Genomic DNA, 13,772 nt, shown 5'->3' on the forward strand with positions numbered 1-13,772 from the left:
ACTGCCGCCTTGTTATAAGACACATTAGTCCTGCAGTTGGGTTGGAACATTGAGCTATAGTAGCTCGCTCCATTCCAATACAAAGATATGTTACAACAACCGGCCTGAGGAACTAGAAATATACTCAAAGTGAGGCCACGACCATTGTGTCTTTTCAGAATAACATGCCGCTTGGAGTTTCTTGCTACAACATCGACAATGTGCTGAGTTTTATGCAAACAAATTGCTACATATGACATTTGACAATGGGTCACACTTTTCGCTCCAATCAAAAAGGTCCTTGGGATCACTCCATTTCAGGTTTTTCACAATAGTGAGGTGGGTCGTTCGTGGAACTACAAGCCCCAAGAACCCTGGAACTTCTCCCAGAATTCTCTGGGAAGCCATTTTGCACCGTTCGAGGAAGTTTAAATGTGAGCAAACGCAAGCTCCCTTTACATCGGGTAACAGGCGTACTGCGGATGGATGGTTGACTCTCGTCAGGACATAGACATTGTGAGGTATGGGGTCTAGGCAGCCGTAGCTATATTTTGAAGTACAGATCCTATGGTTTGATCAAGTCAGCGTGTAGTTCACAACTGTTGTGGTGTTTGGCAACACAAGCTTGCAGCGCCCTTATCGGACACATTGTTGTTTTTGTGATCCATCAGATACGGCGAGGATAGTCTCGGAGAGACATGCACATGGAGTCGGCATGCCTTTGATTTGAACAAGGATGGGGATTGTGAAAGGTAAACATCGTAAGCACGGGGTAATCTCTTTCGTGAATATTGCTGCTTTGAAGTAAAGGTTTTATTTTCGGGGCCACCTTTGGTGATTGAAATACCCCCTTCCTTCCAACAGAAATGTACAATCAAGAAAACTTCAGCCATTACATAAGCGAACATTGTTGCCTCGTCCCACTAGTTAAAAAGTATACTCGAACAAAACAGAGAGGACACCTTTTGTCATTGAAGTTGGGTTGAAAATGTACTCGTGTTTTTTTTCCAACAGAAAAAAAGAATCCTTACAGAGGAGTCAGCCTCCATCCAAAAGCAATCATTGACGCCTTGTCTGAACATTCATAGGTACGAACTTCTAGATTAGAGAAACGTAAGTTTGGTAGAGATTTGATGTTTGGTTTCGTCTCTCCTCAGCTTCTGCGTGCAAAAGAGAGCTCATACAGGAGAGTGAAAAGATTTAGACACCCTAATCATTGTAAGTTCATTCCAACAATGACTGACGACAGTTACATTTTTCTATTTCTTTTGGGACATCGTTTTTCATTTTGATTTCTTCATATTTTTCACAGACTACTTGCCCTTAAAGACACTGAGAGCAGTAGGCCGTTCCACTAAAAGTAAAGGTAAGCAGACACACGCTGGGGTGCCTTGGTGTGAATACAAAAAGTTCAGATTGGTCTTCGGATTAGAAAGTAAGAGATGGTATCTCTTGTTTGTTGTGTCAGCTATTGTGGTCCTGAAGAGAACCCTCGCAAGGAAGTGGGTTCGAAATGCGTCGACCTTGCGTTTTTTACCAAACAAACGTTCAGTTATAATTTTGCTTTTGTACATTGCACTGTAAATATTTTGCCACTTTGTAAATCTATTGTAAAGTCCGTTCCGGAGTGCACTAGAAAGACTGGTGTAAAATCCTTTCCGTTGTTTGGTTGTTCCCTCTGGGTTTCAAAATATTGAATAGGTCTGTGGAACCAGGAAGGGAGTGTTGTGTATGGCTGGAATGTAGTGTGGGTAATAAATGGGTTTGAATGGAGATTATTGAATGTGAGAAGTAGATGACGAAGTGCGAGTACGGTGTCTGTGGATAGTAAGTTGATTGAGATTTTGTTATATTGTATTTATCTAAAAGTTTGTCCTGAATTGAAAAAGTTAAGGTAAAAAGAGAAAAAGAATTCTAAAATAAATGGATGAGTTCCAATATTACTTCAGGCTGTCGTAGATTTATTTCGATGATCTGTCTAAATAACAACTAATTGATTATCAGTATTGGCATTGTTGTTTGGTATGGCTCACTAATGGGCATAGAGAATACTTAATGAAGCCGTTAGACTCCACAGAAATCTAGATGGCCTTGAACTCCATGCATGAAGGGAGTGCCCAGGGACAGGATGGACTCACGGTGTCCTTTTACAAAGCATATAAAGAATTATTGGTTCCACATCTCAGCACTCTGTTCAAAGAAATCAGTGAGAAGGGTATAATGCCCCAAACAATGAGGGAGGCCTTAATAGCCGCTTTGCTTAAACTAGGGAAACCCTCACAGGAGTGTGTGTCCTAGAGACCTTTATCTCCTCTTAATGTAGATACGAAAATATTTGCAAAAGTCCTAGCAAATAGGCTGGCTCCATTGCTCCCGATGTTAGTGGGCCTAAAACAGGCAGGTTTTGTGCCGGGTCGCACATTATCGTACAACCTGAGGGCTGTGTTCGAGCTATCCAACATGTAAAACCGGAAATCAAAGCTGCAGCTTTTTTTTGGGAAGCTGAGAAAGCGTTTGACTCCGTGGAATGGGCATTTATGTTGGTGGTTTTACAAAGAATGGGAGTGGGTGAGGTCTTTCTTAAATTGATAGCAGTTCTCTATAACCAACCAGCAGCCAGAGTATGAGTTGGAGACGCAGAGACACCCCCATCGCAATCTCGAGAGGCACAAGACAGAGGTGTCCCCTGTCCACATTGTTGTAGCAGAACCTTTGGCATGCGCCCTGAGAGAGTACCATGGGTACAGAGGCATTGGCTTCCCAAACTACAATCTTATAGTGTCTGCATGTGCAGATGACATGCTGCTATATGTCTGGGAGACAGGGTCTAACTTGACTCCGTTATTTAATGAAGTGCTTAAGTTCAGTGGTGTTTCCGGGTTAAAGATGAACTGGAATAAATCTATTATATTTCCATTAACCCCAGCCACACCTCCAATTGCTTTAGATTTTCCTCTGCAGTGGTCATGTGAGCCGGTGCGATATTTAGGCATGCCGGTCCACACGGATTCTGAACTTGTTATTAGAGAAAATTATGGTTAGGCTATCACCAAAGTGGAAGAGGTGTGGCGCAGCGGCCAGGGTGCCTGACTCCGGACCACAGGGTTCACGGTTCGATCACTGGCTCCGCGTAACAGGTTAGCCCAGCACCATGTGACTCTGGGCAATAGCTTACTTAATCTTCCCGACAGTCCCCAGCGCTGGGATACCACTCCGGAGGTAGCTGTGTGCTTTACAAATGCTGGCATAATAAGAAGACGTCGACCGATGGTGCGCCTTCCATTGTCACTAATGGGGAGCATATACTTGATAAAAATGATTGTTCTATTCACATTGCTATTCCTCTTTGTTAACATCCCAATGGTACTCCCAAAACAAGTTTTTCAGCATCTGTGCATGCTTATGGTGAAGTTGGCCTGGGCAGGCAAGACTCGCGGGTTAAATAGGACATCTTCACACTGCCTTACTCCATGGGCGGTCTTGGTGCCCCGGACATTGAGTTATACTATAGAGTCACCCAATGCTCCCACACACATTTTTGGATGCATAGTCAGCCAAATCTTCCTCATTTACAAATTTAAAAGATAGCGGTGGGACTTGATCAGCTCCCTTGCCGATTGTCTCAGACCCCTGACAGACGTAATGGTGTCTTAGACTCTGTTAACTCTAAAATTGATGCCTGGCACGACTTACTGAAAAGGCAGGCTGGCTCGCTCTTGTACTCTCCCCTTCTGCCAGAGGAATGGTGCTACTGGCTCCCCATTGGGGCAGATCAAGAGGTTATACAGGTTTTAAAGGCTCTAAACATCTCCACCATGGGTGATTTATTCTCAGAGGGTAGGGCTCGGATGTCAGCTGAGGTAGCTATAGCAGGGCAATGCATTATCCCTTTTGCGCAGTTTCATTTTTATAGGATCAGGCATGCACTGAGCTCCCTGCTTGGTGACGACCTTCAAGAACCTCCAGAATTACACTCCCTCTCATTTCTCTTACGAACAAATTTCCCCAGTAAACTGGTGTCTACTATATATGGTATCTCGCAAGAATTTAGGCGAACACAATATACAAAGCCAGGCTAGAGTGGCAGACGGATTTAAGAATTTCTTTGGATGATGACTAATGGAGGTGTTGTTGCGAGGTAACTCAGAATGTATCCCTAAACGGCAGAAACAGGCTAATACACTTTAAATACCTCAACAGAGTGTATTACACTCCTGAGAGATTGTTTCGCTATGGTCTCAGGGATTACTCGTCCGGTGACCGATGCGGTGAAGTGCTGTTTTTTTACATGTGACCTGGCAGTGTCCGCAGGTCGCTGATTACTGGAAGCACATTTTTCAAATGCTCAATGAAGTAACAGGGCTGACACTTTCTCCTGACCCGATGTTAGCACTGCTGGGTTACACTAGGTCATTACAAAAAGATGTCAGGAAGCTAGTGGCGATTGGTCTGCTCCTGGCGAAGTGCAAAATGGCGGTGCTCTGGGCGCGAGTGCCTGTTCCATCAATGGCTGAGTGGATAAAGGATATGTTGTACTGTAACTCACAATCTGAGTTATCTGGTGACCTGCTTCCCCCTCAAAGCTGTCCCAAAGGTTTCTGGGGATTATATAAACAACACCTTATTGGGAAAGAATCGGTGAATCGGCAGAAGACTACAAAGACTGAATACACGCAGGAAGAACATAATGATTTTCCGCTATAAGTATTAGGTGTGCGACTGGGGTAGTGTCACAGCGTTATGTATGACGGACTAAAACTCATAATGTGGATGCCTTTAGCTGAATAAGTGTGGTTATTGTTCAAAATGCTAAGATGCTCAGCGTGGCGATATTTGTCACCTCATCTTTATGACAATTCTAGGCCTTATACATTCTCTCATCTGTTTTGTACAAAGAAATGTGACTGCTAATGTATCACTTTGAAATGTTTCAATAACATTCCTTATAAAAAAAATATAGCAGGTACATTATGGGCATTGGCTGATCAAGACACACCTATACCCTCCCATCAATGCAAGTGTCTGACATAGGTCACCACAGGTACCCCTGCGATCTGCAAGTCCATGCAAGAATAACTAATCCAGTCTAACTTTTTCCATGTATTCTGCCACTTGTAATCTTCTTTTTTTATGGACTGGACTGGGCTATAAGTATCAAAATCCAAAGAAAGAAACTGGCGTGGGTGGCATTAAGCACAATGGACTGTGGGAATTTGAAAAACTAACCTTGCCCATGCATTGGCTAAGTGGATCTGCTGGGATGCAAAGCCTCTTAATTCCCAGCCCAGACCCAATTAATAGTCTCTTAATTATCCAGAGTGCAAATTTTAGTTGAGTAAGAGAGTAGTACTGGCATGTTTTCTGAATCAAAACAATAAAGAATTTTTTTGGGAACAACCTGGTTTTATTTATTCACTATTCGCCATGAAATAATATCTCCTTCCAAATTACTGAAATGTTCGTAAAACATTTATTACCTGAACGAAGGGTTGCAGTTCTCTTTCACTTAGTGGACTATCAACAGTATAATTGATCAACTTTAATAGATGCCTTTGCCTTAAAAGTCTATATCAAAGAGTCCTCAGTTCATGCATGTGCTCTCGAACAGAATTGTTTACCTTCTCCTTTTGACAAATGCCTGTTTTGTATTGCGGCAGGTCCTGCGGACAGCACTGCCCGCCGCATTGCAAATAATGCGGAATGCGCCCGCCAGTGTGGCAGGCGCATCCTAATTGCACATGCGGGACCGCCGCACACATAGCGGGGGATCCCATTTCCCGGGGCGATGGTGGGCGGACAAAGTCCGCCCGCCATCATAATAGACCCCTAGGTGTTTAACTTACTCTTGAATGTACAACATGATTTTTTGTGCACTTGCATTTTGACTTGTATTTTAATTTTGTGTCTCCTTATAGCTTCAGAGTAGAATTGTTTACCTTCTCCTCAGCACAGAGCAAAACAGCCTTGCCTGGAAGAGAACATGTGGGATGTGCATTTGAAAGCATGAGAGAGAAATGTGTGGAATGTACTTCTCTGTCTCGGAGTGTAGTGCTGTAGGTAGTGGTGCACAAATCTGCATTATGTTGTACATTGGGAAATGAAGTGTTAACTATTGGCTTTAAGTTGCTCTAACTCCATCTTGAATTCAGACTCTGTCTGGCTTCGGTTCTGCACACACAAGCAGGCCCCCAGGGGACTCACGGTTATTCAGGTTATTTGCGTTCAAGATGATTTTTCTCTTTGAGGGTGTTTTCTATAATTTTGGAGATGTTTTCTACTTTCTCGAGCTTAACCAAGATGTGGAGCTGGAACTTGTAGTGTGGGACTTGCGAGTAGAATGTGTGAGCAATCCTTTGCCTTGTAATACTTGCAGGAGCTTGGCCAGCTCTGGTGAGTTTCCTTGACGTAGAGGGTTTCTTATCGAAACGTCTTGTGCATCGAGAATATGATAAAAACTAGGGTTTAGACGGGATCTCTCCTGAGAGGTGGATGCATCTGCTAGTTGCTACATTTCCTGGCTTGAGAAGTCTCTTGACACTAGGGACCCCCAGTCTTGGGAGGGACAACATGAAGATATTGCAGCCGGTGAGGTATTTTCTCTGATTGTTGGTATTGAGATAGATGTATAGATATATAGTTATCTTTATATGGGTTTTTTGTCTGTGTGCACATTCATTTATTATGAGCATGTTTCACTAATATTATTTGTTTGTGTTCTATTTTCTTGCATTTCACTTGTGAATGCTCCATTATTATTATCTGCTTAGGTTTTGCTCCTATGCATTTCATTTGTGAATGTTTCATTATTATCTGACTTGTAAGTGTTTATTATTTGCATATTTTACTATAATTATATGCTTGTTTTTTATCCCATGCATTTGATTATTTTGTGAGTGCATTATTATTTTTGCTTGTACATATATATAAGTATATTTACATTTGAATGTTGTTTTTATCCGATTCATTTGACGTTCGGGAAAGCCTTTCTGTTAGAGTGTTGCATTAATAAAAACCCACACTTTATTTTGAAAACTATCTTTTGATGTGCCTCATTTCATGAGTGTGGAGCCCCCTTTCCATGTGCTTTCTTGCTTTACCAAGTGCCTCTGCTGGGGAGAGCTGAATTCCTTTTATTTGGGAGTGTAAAGCAAGACAGGGTAGTACAAATTCTATGAGGAACGCCCATTGACTTGTGTCAATCTTCTAGGATCACAACTTGAGAGCAGTTATACTGAGTCCTTTTCCAAAAAGTGGTGGCAAACTGTGCACTGATGTTTTGTGAATGGGTGCTGATTTTGCGACTAGGTTGCTTCACAAAATCACCATTCAGAGGAGGTTGCAGGATGACCTGCCTAATGAATATTAATTAAGCAGGTCTCATTGTGTGACTCTCTGTGATTGCAGACATTGAGGTAGGAGTAAAAGACCCAGGGATACTTTCCTCACTGGAAGAAAAACTAGAAGGCAGAGCAGGAAGGTGCATGAATTCGAAGCATACAGCAGAACTAAGGTACCTGGAAAGTAGCCATAACAGGTTAAGAGATAGGGTGCATTGTTCATAGTCTAACCTTCCAACTCACATGGGCCCACCATGTGTCACACAATATCAGCTCCCATCACACAGTTACTTGGTGAGGAGCTGTTATCACACAGTATGCAAACAATAAGCTGGAAACTCCTACAGAGATCAGGTTTCCAGCTAATTGCCTGGATGCTCTGACCACCTATGACCAATACGTAGTGTGAAAGGTCCATAGTTAATACTCATGTCACCAACTTCCATTCTTGCCCATTTGAATCATTTACTCATTTGACAGGGTCTTAACCTTGAATGTGATACCTTATGGATTAGAAAGCCTTCAGTGATTTGCACCCTTTTTGTTGAAGTACGTGCACACTGCAAACAACCATCCCTCTACCACGGTTGGGTTTGTATAGCTGCTTATATGTTTTAGACTTGTCTGCTACCTCAACTGGGTTATATTTAGCACGGATCATCCAGATAAATCTCTGCTTCTACCAGATTAGAAACCATGAAACATAGCACAGGACTTGCAAAGTAAATTCTTATTTTCAGATAATTACATTTAGATTTTACACAACTATTTCTCACACCTCTCCATCCATTACACTGCGTGACACTGCACCCAAGACCAGATAAGACTACCTCTCTGGACATTTATGCATGATATCAAAATGCTTACCACATAGCATCACAACAACAACAAATACAACACCCGGCCAACCATGCACTCTGCCACAGCGTAACATTGTACCCATCTGAAAATGCACTTCGATACCCCCACAAAGGGATACGGAGTGTTGTATAAATAATACAATGCAATACAATATAATAGGTGCCATTATCTACCCGGGTCACAAGTCAGTATAAATGATTTTAAAGTGACTCATAGGTTCACACTTTTTTAGTAAAGGGGAACAAAGTGAAGAATATGCTCAATAAATGAGCTTATATGAGAGCGAGAGAGAGTCTGTGTGTGTCTTTCTCTCTCTTGGGGGGGGGGGGGGGGTTACGGGGAGGGTCTGCTTTGTTTCTCTACCTGTGGGAGCTTACGCTGCTTCTACCTCTGCTGGTTTCTGTGAGAGGTTGCTTGTGATACTTGTGCCTGTTCTGTGGGTGTGGTAGGATCTTTAGGATCTTGCAGAGTTACTTCATATGCTATGTCTCTTCTCTCTGTATGGGAAGCTTACACCCATGTCATTTACAGTGCTCGTGTTCACTGTGTGAAGAATGCTTGCATTGCTATTGCCTATGGTGCACTTTCTCTGCGCATGAGGGGACCCCGGTACTGCAAATAGCTGTTCTGTGCCTTTGGTATACATGAGTAAGCTTAATGCACCTTCTATTTGTGCTGTGTCGGTTCAGTATGTCAGGAAAGTGTGCACTGCTGCTGATTCTGCTGTACCAGTTCTGCACGTGAATGTTGCTTGCATTGCTGCTTTCTATAGTGTACAAGTATTTATGTTACAAGGATTCTTTCAGATCCAGGCAAAATCCTAGTGTGCTCTCACACCCCAGCCTACGCACACTTGTGACCACTCGTAGGGGCATATTATCAAGAAACGGCGTTAAAATTACAGCCGCTTTAGCGGCAGAAAACTGCTGCGAAAGCGGCGATAATTAGCTTGATAATATGCCCTTGTGGATTCCAATAGAAGCTCATGTTCTGGTGTCAACCTGGGCTTCTATTGGAATTCTCTAGGGCATATTATCAAGCCCATTATCGCCACTTTAGCGGCACTTTTCTGCCGCTAAAGAGGCGATAATTGTATCGCCGTGCTTGATAATATGAACCGTAGTAACATCATAAGGCATATGCATATAGCAGCATTATTATGAAAGCAGCTATGTGTACCTGCTGTGTTTTTGAGATAACCTTGCAAAATTGTTGTCTCTGCTGCGTCAATTCACTGTGTGAAAGACACTGGCACTGCTGCTTCCTAAACAACAGAGCTTCTTTGAAATCTGCCTTCGCTCTGTCAAGTTAAGATCCCTGAAATGTATTTTTGGTGGCAGAACCTTTCAATCAAGAAGTGACCTAAGAGTGGAGTACTAGCTAACCTATCAGTATTTTCCCCCAAACTAGATATAAAATGCAAAACCCCAGGTGTACCTAAAAACTAAGGGGCATATTATCAAGAAACGGCGTTAAAATTATCGCCGCTTTAGCGGCAGAAAACTGCCGCTAAAGCAGCGATAATGGGCTTGATAATATGCCCTTGATGATTCTCATAGAAGCCCGTGTTCTGGTGTCATCATGGACTTCTATGGGAATTATCAAGGGCATATTATCAAGCCCATTATCGCCGCTTTTGCAGCAGTTTTCTGCCGCTAAAGCGGCGATAATTTTAACGCCGTGCTTGATAATATGCTCCTTTGATGTGAGAATTTCAAAATCGCAGTCCTTCGTTGCATTTATTGTGTATTTCTTTGAATGTGCATGCATGTGAACCGGATTGTCATTTGTAGTAAAATCTAAATAGAGTGTTCAAAAAAATTTTTACAAAACCAAAATTCAGATCTCCATGGATTGGCGTAACTGTTGAAAAATGTAAACTAGTCATTGTGCCCCTTCACCCCAAAAACATTTTAATTAATAGGACAATTTGGTGAAAGAAAAACCCTTTTTGGCAGTAGGATCTAGTTGTAATGCAGTCGATGTTTCTGCTACTGTTGCAGCTTGATGGATGGCATTCATTATCAATGCATGCAGGGAAGCATGGGGCTCACATCGGTAATCTTTGAAGATCTTCTATTTTGTAAGTGAAAAGTTATTTTTACCTAGCGCTTTGCTGAGGTCTAAAATTGCGAAGAACATTTTTCAGCGATTCCATTTTAAACACTATCAAGGAGGATATGTCAGGATAAATCCCATGAAAGAAAAATGTTCTCTCTGGGAAGCTGGGTTAAGCGTGGTCAGGGGCAAGAGACGCCAGAGACAGTGGATAAATCACTCTGCAGAAGAGCCTGCTCTACAATGTACCAAGAGAATTTAAATCCGGACGGAAGGTGAGGAGGGTCATTAGTCTCTATCTCACACTTTGCAAACCATTTGAGAACGCTTTATGTGAATAGGGAGTACATATATAAAGTAAATTAACAGTGCATATTACAATATTCTGGGTGGAAAACTAGCTGACCAGTACTACGAACAGGCTTCTTCGCAATAATTGAAACATGAGTTGGGAGCATGTTGAAGAAAGAGTCTGCTCCGGTGCGTCCATCTTTTCGTGAAGATGATGCATTCTGAACACTCATCTTGCAACAAAGGGCCAGATGTACAAAGGTATTTCACAGTCTCAAAGAACGCAATTCTCCAATTAATTGGATTGGCGACCTCTAAACACCTTTGTGCAATGTACAAAGGCCCTGGTGCGAATTAGAAATGTATTTCCAACTTGCAAAAGGTCTTTTGCAGCCCATTCTGACCTGAAATTATGAGGCAGCATGACGGGGCATTCCCCTCCAAGTTACGATTCAGAATGCAATGCACTAATGATTTAGACGGCAATTGCGGCCCCAACCTTTGATCAGTTACCAACGCCTAAATTGGAGTAAAAGATTTGCAAAGGGAAAGCTGTCCTGAAATTTGAGAAGTCTGGCAGACTCCCTCTGGAGTAACAGACATTTTATTCACTGGACTATTGTCTGCTCCCTCTATGTTTTGCCAGGATGTCAACATTCTTTAAGCAGCGCCTGTATATTTAAGGTACAAGAGCTGCTTTAAAAAAGAGTGATGGTTGGAATGCTTGAATTAATCTCAAGTACATATACAAAAAAATCCTTGAGGAATTATTCACATAAACCTTTCACACTTATATTGGTCACAAATGTGATTGAGACAGTAAAATAATTACAACTGTAATCAAGGATGTATTCCAATTTCTCTGTATTTTTTACAATAGAAGTAATTCATTGAGACATTTCATGACAGAATATATATACACACCTTGTGAGCAATATACACAAAGCAAATAGCAACACTGTAACTACCAGAACAATCCGATAAGATGCACCAGTTTGTTAGGGGATTGGCGGTAGTGTAGACACCCTTTTAGAAACAAGAAAATATGGTCAGTACAAATAACAGCCCATATCTTTCACAGTTCTTAATATTCCTAACAATTTGAGATACATTTAAATCCAAAAATTCAAAGGCAAGAAGGGTGTGTTGTTGACATTTCGGTCTCTTATGGCCACATGGATCCGTAAGACCATCCTCAGGACTCAGCGTTGCACATAGGGAAACTCCTGTAGATACTAACAAAACAAACCAATCAATACACCCTATATCATATTGTATTGTCTGCTCACAAGAAGCCAAACAAAGTGTTTGACCAGTCAAACCATGCAAAAGTGTATCCAATTTAAAAACACACCATGAGTGCCCATATGAAAACATATAAAACACCCTAGTGTTACCAAAGCAAACAAATTAAAATTTAACATACCTTGCTGGTATCTCACTCCCATATAGTGATATTTCAAAAAGGATTCTACCAAACCATCACTACGGACAACAACAAGAAAACAACTGTGATCAGTTTAGCCCACTTAGCAAAAAACGTGCCAAAAATAGTGAAGAAATAAAGATTTCATCTTACCAACTTGTTCCAGAAACTATCTCATCTACAAATAAATATGGTCACATCCATGATTATTTAACAGCTAGTGCATCAATTCCAACTCCCACACGGGGACAGCAACTAACAAATCCCCTCTAGCGTAACATACTGTTAGCCGGTAATCACTTACTTCAACTCGAATAAATCTTCCGCCACTGGCAATCATTCAGGACCGCATCCCAGTCCATTGTTATTGTGCACACTGTGCCACCTCAGTTTGGACCCAGACATATACAAATCAATGTTGTCTCTGCTCCAATGGGACAGCTCAGCCCAAACTGCCAGGCCAGGACCTGGCAGTGTATTCATTTGTATCAATCTTGAAAAGATCTCACAGGTGATTATATTGGTTGGGCATTGCTTTTATTGGTGATAGTGATCTTAAATATACAGGAAATAACAGATGATCATATGACTAAACGCCATTGAGATCTTTTCAAGCTTGAAAAAAATGGATACAACAAATAATGCATATGTGTAATATAATTTGCTGTAAAAATACTGTTTTTGTTGTAAATATTGGAGATATCGAATGATAAACATAAAAATAATTCTTCACGTATTTTGTTGTATATTGAACCTGGCTCTGCATGTTGATGTGCGAATTGTTATTAAAGGGAAATAAGACACTACTAGGGAGTAATCGGTGAGTTGCCATCAATAGTGTTCATAAGCCTGAAAAGCTATGTGATACCTTTACATTTTAAGTTATCATGCAAGTAACACAGTATTCAGATGTTCGTATTGTTTAATGAGTCAGCCAAATTTTCTTGCATTTGGTTAGAGGAAATGTTTGTTAATAGTTGGGTGGCTTTCTACGGTTTGCCTCTGATGCACTGAAAAAACAATCTAGTGGAAGAAAAAGAAAATCCCATACTGAAGCAACATTTGGACCACAACTATATGATAGCTGGGAGTGGGACCCTTTGTTGAACACAATACATTTGTAGAATTAAGTTGTAGCATCAAAGAAGAGCGTTAAAAAAGGAGTCAAAATATATAGTTTACTTAGGAGGTTGTAAACCTAACGGCCATACACAGCAAAATAGTGTATAGTGGATAGTATTGTGCAGCTATTTACATTTTCTTTGGTCTGGAGTGAAGGGCGTGGGATGACTCTCGTCGAACACATAAACTGTAATAAGTCAACGGGGGCAATTTGAAACAAATTAAGTTATGGATGGTCATTTTCTCTATTCAAAATTAAACTTAATGAAAATGTCTAATAAAAAATGGGCTTCCTGATGCCCAGTCAACAAGTGGGAACACAAATGGGACAATGTAACCACTCAAAAAATGCCATAGCCTTGATGGACAGATGTACAAGTAATGGAAAATTATAAAAAAAATGAAAGCCAAACGCTGAAGGGGTCTGATGCTAAATCCATTCTTTGTTGCTATTCCTGTAGCACTTTTTGGAGAAACTGATAACATGAGAACTTCCAAAGAACTAAAGCTGTATGCTGCCAAACCTAAAAAAGAGCACTGTAGTCAATTAAACTAAGTGCTGTAAGATTTCAAACATACTTTTATTTACAGAACGTAGGAATGCAAAGAAAGCTTCAGTACTAAAACAGAAAATCCATTTTTAGCTAGCAAGAGGAGTGCTCTTTTTATGCGGTGCCACGATGGAATAGCAATACCTT

General features: G+C 41.2%; 1 long non-coding RNA gene across 1 annotated transcript in view; it reads left to right on the forward strand.

The window, feature by feature from the left end:
• The first annotated feature begins 405 nt into the window (after positions 1 to 405).
• LOC146817220 (uncharacterized) overlaps positions 406 to 13,772 on the forward strand; it is a 38,516-nt gene continuing 25,149 nt past the window's right edge. Inside the window, exons 1-5 of the long non-coding RNA XR_014962511.1 lie at positions 406 to 500; positions 651 to 731; positions 994 to 1,067; positions 1,137 to 1,197; positions 1,292 to 1,345. This is a non-coding gene — a long non-coding RNA (uncharacterized LOC146817220). The remainder of the gene's footprint in view (positions 501 to 650; positions 732 to 993; positions 1,068 to 1,136; positions 1,198 to 1,291; positions 1,346 to 13,772) is intronic.

This window comes from Triturus cristatus, chromosome 6, assembly GCF_964204655.1.
Source record: "Triturus cristatus chromosome 6, aTriCri1.1, whole genome shotgun sequence".
Taxonomy (NCBI): Eukaryota; Metazoa; Chordata; class Amphibia; order Caudata; family Salamandridae; genus Triturus; species Triturus cristatus.